Consider the following 12039-nt stretch of genomic DNA (forward strand, 5'->3'; position numbering starts at 1 on the left):
CAGGGGGCCGCACGGCGCCATCTATACACAGCAGGGGGCCGCACGGCGTCTTCTATACACAGCGGGAGGCCGCACGTAGCCATCTATACACAGCAGGTGACCACACGTAGCCATCTATACACAGCAGGAGGCCGCACGTAGCCATCTATACACAGCAGGAGGCCGCACGTAGCCATCTATACACAACGAGAGGCCGCACGTAGTCATCTATACACAGCAGGAGGCTGTACGTAGCCATCTATACACTGCAGGAGGCCGCACGTAGCCATCTATACACAGCGGGAGGACACACGTAGCCATCTATACAGAGCAGGAGGCCGCACTTAGCCATCTATACACAGCAGGAGGCTGCACGTATCCATCTATACACAGCAGGAGGCCGAACGTAGCCATCTATACACAGCAGGGGGCCGCACGGTGCCATCTATACACAGCAGGGGGCCGCACGGCGCCATCTATAGACAGCAGGGGGCCGCACGGCACCATCTATACACAGCTAGGGGCCGCACGGCGCCATCTATACACAGCAGGGGGCCGCACGCTGCCATCTATGCACAGCGGGAGGCCGCACTGCACCATCTATACACAGCAGGGGGCCGCATGGCGCCATCTATACACAGCAGGGGGCCACACGGCGCCTTCTATACACAGCGGGAGGCCGCACGTAGCCATCTATACACAGCGGAGACCGCACGTAGCCATCTATACACAGCAGGAGGCCGCACGTAGCCATCTATACACAGCAGGAGGCCGCACGTAGCCATCTATACACAGCGAGAGGCCGCACGTAGTCATCTATACACAGCAGGAGGCTGTACGTAGCCATCTATACACTGCAGGAGGCCGCACGTAGCCATCTATACACAGCGGGAGGCCACACGTAGCCATCTATACACAGCAGGAGGCCGCACTTAGCCATCTATACACAGCAGGAGGCTGCACCTAGCCATCTATACACAGCAGGGGGCCGCACGGCGCCATCTATACACAGCAGGGGCCGCACGGCGCCATATATACACAGCGGGAGGTCGCACACAGCAATCTATACACAGCAGGAGGCCACACGTAGCCAACTATACACAGCAGAAGGCCGCACGTAGCCATCTATACACAGCAGGGGGCCGCACGGCGCCATCTATACACAGCAGAGGGCCGCACGGTGCCATCTATGCACAGCAGGGGGCCACACGGCGCCATCTATACACAGCAGGGGGCCGCACGGCGCCTTCTATACACAGCGGGAGGCCGCATGTAGCCATTTGTACACAGCAGGAGAACGCACGTAGCCATCTATACCACAGCAGGAGGCCGCACGTAGCCATCTATACACAGCAGGGGGCCGCACGGTGCCATCTATACACAGCAGGAGGCTGCACGTAGCCATCTATGCACAGCAGGAGGCCGCACGTAGCAATCTATACACAGCGGGAGGCCACACGTAGCCATCTATACACAGCAGGAGGCCGCACTTAGCCATCTATACACATCAGGAGGCCGCACGTAGCCATCTATACACAGCAGGGGGCCGCACGGCACCATCTATACACAGCAGGGGGCCACACGGCGCCATATATACACAGCGGGAGGCCGCACATAGCCATCTATACACAGCAGGAGGCCACACGTAGCCAACTATACACAGCAGAAGGCCGCACGTAGCCATCTATACACAGCAGGGGGCCGCACGGCGCCATCTATACACAGCAGAGGGCCGCACGGTGCCATCTATACACAGCAGGGGTCCGCACGGCGCCATCAATACACAGCAGGGGGCCGCACGGCGCCTTCTATACACAGCGGAGGCCGCACGTAGCCATCTATACACAGCAGGAGACCGCACATAGCCATCTATACCACAGCAGGAGGCCGCACGTAGCCATCTATACACAGCAGGGGGCCGCACGCTGCCATCTATACACAGCAGGAGGCCGCACATAGCCATCTATACACAGCAGGAGGCCGCACGGCGCCCTCTATACACAGCAGAGGGCCGCACGGTGCCATCTATACACAGCAGGGGGCCGCACGGTGCCATCTATACACAGCAGGAGGCCGCACGGTGCCATCTATACACAGCAGGGGGCCGCACGGTGCCATCTATACACAGCAGGAGGCCGCACGTAGCCATCTATACACAGCAGGGGGCCGCACGGTGCCATCTATACACAGCAGGGGGCCGCACGGCGCCATCTATAGACAGCAGGGGGCCGCACGGCACCATCTATACACAGCTAGGGGCCGCACGGTGCCATTTATACACAGCAGGGGGCCGCACGCTGCCATCTATGCACAGCGGGAGGCCGCACTGCACCATCTATACACAGCAGGGGGCCGCACAGCACCATCTATACACAGCAGGAGGCCGCACAGTGCCATCTATACACAGCGGGAACGATGAAGGCTAGCACTCAACAAAGTGGAAAGGCACGGTGCTAGTGAAGGGAGCCAGTGGTTCCGTCAGTAAAAAAACGTAAAAATCACTGCACACGTAGAGAGGTATGGTATGCTTTAGGTGAAACTTTATTTAAAGGGTGATGATTGAGGTGACTATTGGACATTTCGGCCAACACTGTGGCCTTGATCACAATGTCACAAGTGGATAGACGCATCCGGGAAAAAAGGAGAAGAATTACTTGTGCCCTGACAGGCTTGCCTACAGCATCCTCCACCGGAACCTCCAATGACAGGTTCAGAACATTTAAGGGATCACATTTAAATCCACACGGATCCCTGTACAGGCTTCTCTGGAGCACCGCACCTGCCGAGACCTTAATCTATGGGGCTGGCCATTATTGCCTCCTACACTATCTCGCAAAATATATCCCATACACGTGGCACACAGGACCGAGCCAACTGCAGCACGGCGCCAGACCATATTTTTCTGTCCGCCACTTATAATTACCCAGCAGACGTGGTCCTTCTCTCCAGGACACCCTGAACCCAGCATTTTTCTAACTGACGGGCATACTCCATCCGTTTCTATACCCAGACACCTCCTACCGGATTGGTTTCCTTATCTAAGAATTGCCCCTCACTTCTTCTTGACTGGTAATTCTTCTTTTTTCCCGGATGCATCTATCCACTTGCGACATTGTGATCAAGGCCACAGTGTTGGCCGAAATGTCCATTAGTCGCCTCAAGCATCACCCTTTAAATAAAGTTTCACCTAAAGCATACCATACCTCTCTACTACGTGTGCAGTGATTTTTAAGTTTTTTTATACACAGCGGGAGGCCGCACGGCACCATCTATACACAGCAGGGGGCCACACGGCGCCATCTATACACAGCAGGAGGCCACACGGTGCCATATATACACAGCAGGTGGCCGCATGGCGCCATCTATACACAGCAGGAGGCCGCACAGTGCCATCTAAACACAGCGTGAAGCCGCATGGCGCCCCCCCCAGAGACAGCTGGAGGCCGCATGGCACCATCTATACTCAGCAGGAGGCCGAATGCAGTCAAGCACACACACAAACATATACTGACATATACATACACACATAAACACATTTGAAACACAAAAATACATATAAACAGACATCACACAATGATATCTGCCTGCACACACATTCACACACTCACTCACACACACACACAGACTCACCATCCCCCAGCTCGGCTCCAGTCCTCCTGCTCTTCTCCGGTGCAGCACTGCAGGCCGGGTGCGCACTGCGTGACGTCACAGCTAGGAGACACGGCTGCGCACAGGGCCGTGTCTCCTAGCAGTGACGCAGCCGGGCCAGCACAGGGAAGTTAACTGCTGCAGTGCTGGCCCGGCCGAAGTAGAAATAGCGGCCATGAGCCGCTGCTGGGGGAGCGGTCCGGGGGCCACCCCGCCACTGTCTGACGGTATGTGCCGCAGCGCCGCACATATAATGAGGGCAATCTGGCTATAGACACCTCGGAACCCCGGGCCCCCTGGAGGCTCGGGGCCCCGGGCGGTAGCCCAGATTTCCCTCATTATAATCTGCCTATGGGCTCAATATGTCTAAGCATCATGTGGTTCCAGATGCAGCAGCTCCTCTCTGGTCTGGATCTATATCCCCGATGATCATGAGCCTCCTGGTGCAGCACCCCCACATTAGTCTAGATTTATATTACTGATCTTCATGATGTTCCTGGTTCAGCACTCCCTCTATAGTCTGGATATATATCCCTGATATAAGCCTCCTGGTGCAGTAGCCCCTCATGAGTGTGGATCTATATCCCTGACCATCATGAGCCTCCTAGTGTAGCACTCCCACTTTAGTCTAGAACTCTCTTACTGATCATCATAATAAGCCTCCGGGTGCTGCACCCACTCATAAGGATGAATCTATATCCCTGACCATATTGAGCCTCTTGGTGCAGCACTCCATCTTTAGTCACTCTAGATATATATTACCGATAATTGTGATGTTCCTGGTGCAGCCTCTCTGGCCTGGATCTATACCATTGATCATTATGTACCTCCTGGTGCAGAACCGCTACTCTAGTCTGGATCTATAGCACTGATCATCATGAACCTCCTGGTGCAGCACCCCCTCTATCTGGCCTGGATATATACCTCTGATCATCATTAACCTCCTGGTGCAGCACCCCTTCTCTAGTCTATTTATCATACTGATTATTCTGTTGCAGCACCCCTTCTCTAGTCTAACTTATCATAGTGATTCTTCTGGTGCAGCACCCCTTCTCTAGTCTACTTATCATAATGATTTTTCGGGTGCAGCACCCCTTCTTTAGTCTAATTATCATACTGATTCTTCTGGTGCAGCAACCCTTCTCCAGTCTACTTATCATACTGATTTTTCGGCAGCAACACCCCTTCTCTAGTCTACTTATCATACTGATTCTTTTGGTGCAGCACCCCTTCTCCAGTCTAGTTATACTGATTCTTCTGGTGCAGCACCCTTTCTCTAGTCTACTTATCATACTGATTCTTCTGGTGCAGCACCCCTTTTCTAGTCTACATATCATAATGATTCTTCTGGTGCGGCACCCCTTCTCTAGTCTACTTATCATACTGATTCTTCTGGTGCAGGACACCTTCTCTAGTCTACTTATTATAGTGATTTTTCTGGTGCAGTACCCCTTCTCTAGTCTACTTACAATACCGATTCTTCTGGTGCAGCACCCTTTCTCTAGTCTACTTATCATAGTGATTCTTCTGGTGCTGCACCCCTTCTCTAGTCTACTTATCATACTGATTCTTCTGGTGCAGCACACATTCTCTAGTCTACTTATCATACTGATTTTTCTGGTGCAGCACCCCTTCTCTAGTCTACTTATCATACTGAATCTTATGGTGCAGCACCCCTTCTCCAGTCTACTTATCATAATGATTCTTCTAGTGCAGCACCCCTTCTCTAGTCTAACTCATCATACTGATTCTTCTGGTGCAGCACCCCTTCTCTAGTCTACTTATCATACTGATTCTTCTGGTGCAGGACCCCTTCTCTAGTCTACTTATCATAGTGATTCTTTTGGTGCAGCACCCCTTCTCTAGTCTACTTATCATACTGATTTTTCTGGTGCAGCACCCCTTCTCTAGTCTCCTTATCATATTGAATCTTATGGTGCAGTACCCCTTCTCCAGTCTACTTATACTGATTCTTCTGGTGCAGCACCCCTTCTTTAGTCTAACTTATCATAGAGAATCTTCTGGTGCAGCACCTATTCTCTAGTCTACTTATCATAGTGATTCTTCTGGTGCAGCACCCCTTCTCTAGTCTACTTATCATACTGATTCTTCTGGTGCAGGACACCTTCTCTAGTCTACTTATCATAGTGATTCTTCTGGTGCAGCACCCCTTCTCTAGTCTACTTATCATACTGATTCTTCTGGCGCAGCAAACATTCTCTAGTCTACTTATCATACTGATTTTTCTGGTGCAGCACCCCTTCTTTAGTCTACTCATCATACTGATTCTTATGGTGCAGCACCCATTCTCCAGTCTACTTATCATAATGATTCTTCTGGTGCAGCACCCCTTCTCTAGTCTAACTCATCATACTAATTCTTCTGGTGCAGCACCCCTTCTCTAGTCTACTTATCATACTGATTCTTCTGGTGCAGCACCCCTTCTCTAGTCTACTTATCATAGTGATTCTTCTGGTGCAGGACCCTTTCTCTAGTCTACTTATCATAGTGATTCTTTTGGTGCAGCACCCCTTCTCTAGTCTACTTATCATACTGATTTTTCTGGTGCAGCACCCCTTCTCTAGTCTACTTATCATACTGATTCTTCTGGCGCAGCAAACATTCTCTAGTCTACTTATCATACTGATTTTTCTGGTGCAGCACCCCTTCTCTAGTCTACTCATCATACTGATTCTTATGGTGCAGCACCCATTCTCCAGTCTACTTATCATAATGATTCTTCTGGTGCAGCACCCCTTCTCTAGTCTAACTCATCATACTAATTCTTCTGGTGCAGCACCCCTTCTCTAGTCTACTTATCATACTGATTCTTCTGGTGCAGCACCCCTTCTCTAGTCTACTTATCATAGTGATTCTTTTGGTGCAGCACCCCTTCTCTAGTCTACTTATCATACTGATTTTTCTGGTGGAGCACCCCTTCTCTAGTCTACTTATCATACTGATTCTTATGATGCAGCACCCCTTCTCCAGTCTACTTATACTGATTTTTCTGGTGCAGCAGCCGTTCTCTAGTCTAACTTATCATGCTGATTCTTCTGGTGCAGCACACCTTCTCTAGTCTACTTATCATAGTGATTTTTCTGCTGCAGCACCCCTTCTCTAGTCTACTTATCATAGTGATTCTTCTGGTGCAGCACCCCTTCTCTAGCATACTTATCATAGTGATTCTTCTGGTGCAGCACCCCTTCTCTAGTCTACTTATCATACTGATTCTGCTGGTGCAGCACCCCTTCTCTAATCTACTTATACTGAATCTTCTGGTGCTGCACCACATTCTCTAGTCTAATTATCATACTGATTCTTCTGGTGCAGCACCCTTTCTCTAGTCTACTTATCATACTGATTCTTCTGGTGCAGCACCCCTTCTCTAGTATAACTTATCATAGTTATTCTTCTGGTGCAGCACCCCTTCTCTAGTCTACTTATCATAGTGATTCTTCTGGTGCAGCACCCCTTCTCTAATCTACTTATCATAATGATTCTTCTGGTGCAGCACACCTTCTCTAGTCTACTTATCATATTGAATTTTCTGGTGCAGCACCCCTTCTCTAGTCTACTTACAATACCGATTCTTCTGGTGCAGCACCCTTTCTCTAGTCTACTTATCATACTGATTCTTCTGGTGCAGCACCCCTTCTCTAGTCTAACTTATCATAGTTATTCCTCTGGTGCAGCACCCCTTCTCTAGTCTACTTATCATACTGATTCTTCTGGTGGAGCACACCTTCTCTAGTCTACTTATCATAGTGATTTTTCTGGTACAGCACCCCTTCTCTAGTCTACTTACAATACCGATTCTTCTGGTGCAGCACCCTTTCTCTAGTCTACTTATCATACTGATTCTTCTGGTGCAGCACCCCTTCTCTAGTCTAACTTATCATAGTTATTCCTCTGGTGCAGCACCCCTTCTCTAGTCTACTTATCATACTGATTCTTCTGGTGGAGCACACCTTCTCTAGTCTACTTATCATAGTGATTTTTCTGGTACAGCACCCCTTCTCTAGTCTACTTACAATACCGATTCTTCTGGTGCAGCACCCCTTCTCTATTCTACTTATCATAGTGATTTTTCTGGTGCAGCACCCCTTCTCTAGTCTACTTATCATACTGATTCTTCTGGTCAGCACACCTTCTCTAGTCTACTTATCATACTGAATTTTCTGGTGCAGCACCCCTTCTCTAGTCTACTTATCATACTGATTCTTATGGTGCTGCACCCCTTCTCTAGTCTACTTATCATACTGATTCTTCTGGTCAGCACACCTTCTCTAGTCTACTTATCATACTGATTTTTCTGGTGCAGCACCCCTTCTCTAGTCTACTTATCATACTGATTCTTATGGTGCAGCACCCCTTCTCCAGTCTACTTATCATACTGATTCTGCTGGTGCAGCACCCCTTCTCTAGTCTACTTATACTGAATCTTCTGGTGCAGCACCCCATTCTCTAGTCTACTTAACATACTTATTCTTCTGGTGCAGCACCCCTTCTCTAGTCTACTTTATCATAGTGATTCTTCTGGTGCTGCACCCCTTCTCTAGTCTACTTATCATACTGATTTTTCTGGTGCAGCAGCCCTTGACTTGTCTTCTTATCATACTGATTCTTATAGTGCAGTACCCCTTCTCTAGTCTAACTTATACTGATTCTTCTGGTGCAGCACCCCTTCTCTAGTCTACTTATCATACTGATTCTTCTGGTGCAGCACCCCTTCTCTAGTCTACTTATCATTCTGATTCTTCTGGTGCAGCACCCCTTCTCTAGTCTAACTTATCATAGTTATTCTTCTGGTGCAGCACCCCTTCTCTAGTCTACTTATCATAGTGATTCTTCTGGTGCAGCACCCCTTCTCTAGTCTACTTATCATACTGATTCTTCTGGTGCAGCACCCCTTTCTAGTCTACTTATCATATTGATTCTTCTGGTGCAGCACACCTTCTCTAGTCTACTTATCATAGTGATTTTTCTGGTGTAGCACCCCTTCTCTAGTCTACTTACAATACCAATTCTTCTGGTGCCGCACCCCTTCTCTAGTCTACTTATCATAGTGATTCTTCTGGTGCAGCACCCATTCTCTAGTCTACTTATCATACTGATTCTTCTGGTCAGCACACCTTCTCTAGTCTTCTTATCATACTGATTTTTCGGGTGCAGCACCCCTTCTCTAGTCTACTTATCATAGTGATTCTTCTGGTGCAGCACCCATTCTCTAGTCTACTTATACTGAATCTTCTGGTGCAGCACCCCATTCTCTAGTCTACTTATCATACTGATTCTTCTGGTGCAGCACCCTTTCGCTAGTCTACTTATCATACTGATTCTTCTGGTGCAGCACCCCTTCTCTAGTCTACTTATCATAGTGATTCTTCTGGTGCAGCACCCCTTCTCTAGCATACTTATCATAGTGATTCTTCTGGTGCAGCACCCCTTCTCTAGTCTACTTATCATACTGATTCTGCTGGTGCAGCACCCCTTCTCTAATTTACTTATACTGAATCTTCTGGTGCTGCACCACATTCTTTAGTCTAATTATCATACTGATTCTTCTGGTGCAGCACCCTTTCTCTAGTCTACTTATCATACTGATTCTTCTGGTGCAGCACCCCTTCTCTAGTATAACTTATCATAGTTATTCTTCTGGTGCAGCACCCCTTCTCTAGTCTACTTATCATAATGATTCTTCTGGTGCAGCACACCTTCTCTAGTCTACTTATCATATTGAATTTTCTGGTGCAGCACCCCTTCTCTAGTCTACTTACAATACCGATTCTTCTGGTGCAGCACCCTTTCTCTAGTCTACTTATCATACTGATTCTGCTGGTGCAGCACCCCTTCTCTAATTTACTTATACTGAATCTTCTGGTGCTGCACCACATTCTCTAGTCTACTTATCATAGTGATTCTTCTGGTGCAGCACCCATTCTCTAGTCTACTTATACTGAATCTTCTGGTGCAGCACCCCATTCTCTAGTCTACTTATCATACTGATTCTTCTGGTGCAGCACCCTTTCGCTAGTCTACTTATCATACTTATTCTTCTGGTGCTGCACCCCTTCTCTAGTCTAACTTATCATAGTGATTCTTCTGGTGCTGCACCCCATCTCTAGTCTACTTATCTTACTGATTCTTCTGTTGCAGCACCCCTTCTCTAGTGTACTTATACTGATTCTTCTGGTGCAGCACCCCTTCTCTAGTCTAACTTATCATACTGTTTCTTCTGGTGCAGCACCCCTTCTCTAGTCTACTTATCATACTGATTTTTCTGGTGCAGCACCCCTTCTCTAGTCTACTTATCATACTGTTTCTTCTGGTGCAGCACCCCTTCTCTAGTTTACTTATCATAGTGAATCTTCTGGTGCAGCACCCCTTCCCTAGTCTACTTATCATACTGATTCTTCTGGTGCAGCACCCCTTCTCTAGTCTACTTATCTACTGATTCTTCTGATGCAGGACACCTTCTCAAGTCTACTTATCATACTGATTCTTCTGGTGCAGCACCCTTTCGCTAGTCTACTTATCATACTGATTCTTCTGGTGCAGCACCCCTTCTCTAGTCTACTTATCATAGTGATTCTTCTGGTGCAGCACCCCTTCTCTAGCATACTTATCATAGTGATTCTTCTGGTGCAGCACCCCTTCTCTAGTCTACTTATCATACTGATTCTGCTGGTGCAGCACCCCTTCTCTAATTTACTTATACTGAATCTTCTGGTGCTGCACCACATTCTTTAGTCTAATTATCATACTGATTCTTCTGGTGCAGCACCCTTTCTCTAGTCTACTTATCATACTGATTCTTCTGGTGCAGCACCCCTTCTCTAGTATAACTTATCATAGTTATTCTTCTGGTGCAGCACCCCTTCTCTAGTCTACTTATCATAATGATTCTTCTGGTACAGCACACCTTCTCTAGTCTACTTATCATATTGAATTTTCTGGTGCAGCACCCCTTCTCTAGTCTACTTACAATACCGATTCTTCTGGTGCAGCACCCTTTCTCTAGTCTACTTATCATACTGATTCTGCTGGTGCAGCACCCCTTCTCTAATTTACTTATACTGAATCTTCTGGTGCTGCACCACATTCTCTAGTCTACTTATCATAGTGATTCTTCTGGTGCAGCACCCATTCTCTAGTCTACTTATACTGAATCTTCTGGTGCAGCACCCCATTCTCTAGTCTACTTATCATACTGATTCTTCTGGTGCAGCACCCTTTCGCTAGTCTACTTATCATACTTATTCTTCTGGTGCAGCACCCCTTCTCTAGTCTAACTTATCATAGTGATTCTTCTGGTGCTGCACCCCTTCTCTAGTCTACTTATCTTACTGATTCTTCTGTTGCAGCACCCCTTCTCTAGTGTACTTATACTGATTCTTCTGGTGCAGCACCCCTTCTCTAGTCTAACTTATCATACTGTTTCTTCTGGTGCAGCACCCCTTCTCTAGTCTACTTATCATAATGATTCTTCTGGTACAGCACACCTTCTCTAGTCTACTTATCATAGTGAATCTTCTGGTGCAGCACCCCTTCCCTAGTCTACTTATCATAGTGATTCTTCTGGTGCAGCACCCCTTCTCTAGTCTACTTATCTACTGATTCTTCTGATGCAGGACACCTTCTCAAGTCTACTTATCATAGTGATTTTTCTGGTGCAGCACCCCTTCTCTAGCCTACTTACAATCCCGATTCTTCTGGTGCAGCACCCCTTCTCTAGTCTACTTATCATAGTGATTTTTCTGGTGCAGCACCCCTTCTCTAGTCTACTTATCATACTGATTCTTATGGTGCAACACACCTTCTCTAGTCTACTTATCATAATGATTCTTCTGGTGCAGCACCCCTTCTCTAGTCTAACTTATCATACTGATTCTTCTGGTGCAGCACCCCTTCTCTAGTCTAATTTATCATAGTTATTCTTCTGGTGCAGCACCCCTTCTCTAGTCTACTTATCATACTGATTTTTCTGGTGCAGCACCCCTTCTCTAGTCTACTTATCATACTGATTCTTATGGTGCAGCACCCCTTCTCCAGTCTACTTATACTGATTCTTCTGGTTCAGCACCCTTTATCTAGTCTAAGTTATCATACTGATTCTTCTGGTGCAGCATCCCTTCTCTAGTCTACTTATCGTACTGATTCTTCTGGTGCAGCACACCTTCTCTAGTCTACTTATCATAGTGATTTTTCTGGTGCAGCACCCCTTCTCTAGTCTACTTACAATACCGATTCTTCTATTGCAGCACCCTTTCTCTAGTCTACTTATCATAGTGATTCTTCTGGTGCAGCACCCCTTCTCTAGTCTACTTATCATACTGATTCTTCTGGTGCAGCACCCCTTCTCTAGTCTACTTATCATACTGATTTTTCTGGTGCAGCAGCGCTTGACTA

This window comes from Phyllobates terribilis, unplaced genomic scaffold (assembly GCF_046119375.1).
Source record: "Phyllobates terribilis strain yellow unplaced genomic scaffold, ASM4611937v1 Scaffold_11__3_contigs__length_659146591, whole genome shotgun sequence".
Lineage (NCBI taxonomy): Eukaryota > Metazoa > Chordata > Amphibia > Anura > Dendrobatidae > Phyllobates > Phyllobates terribilis.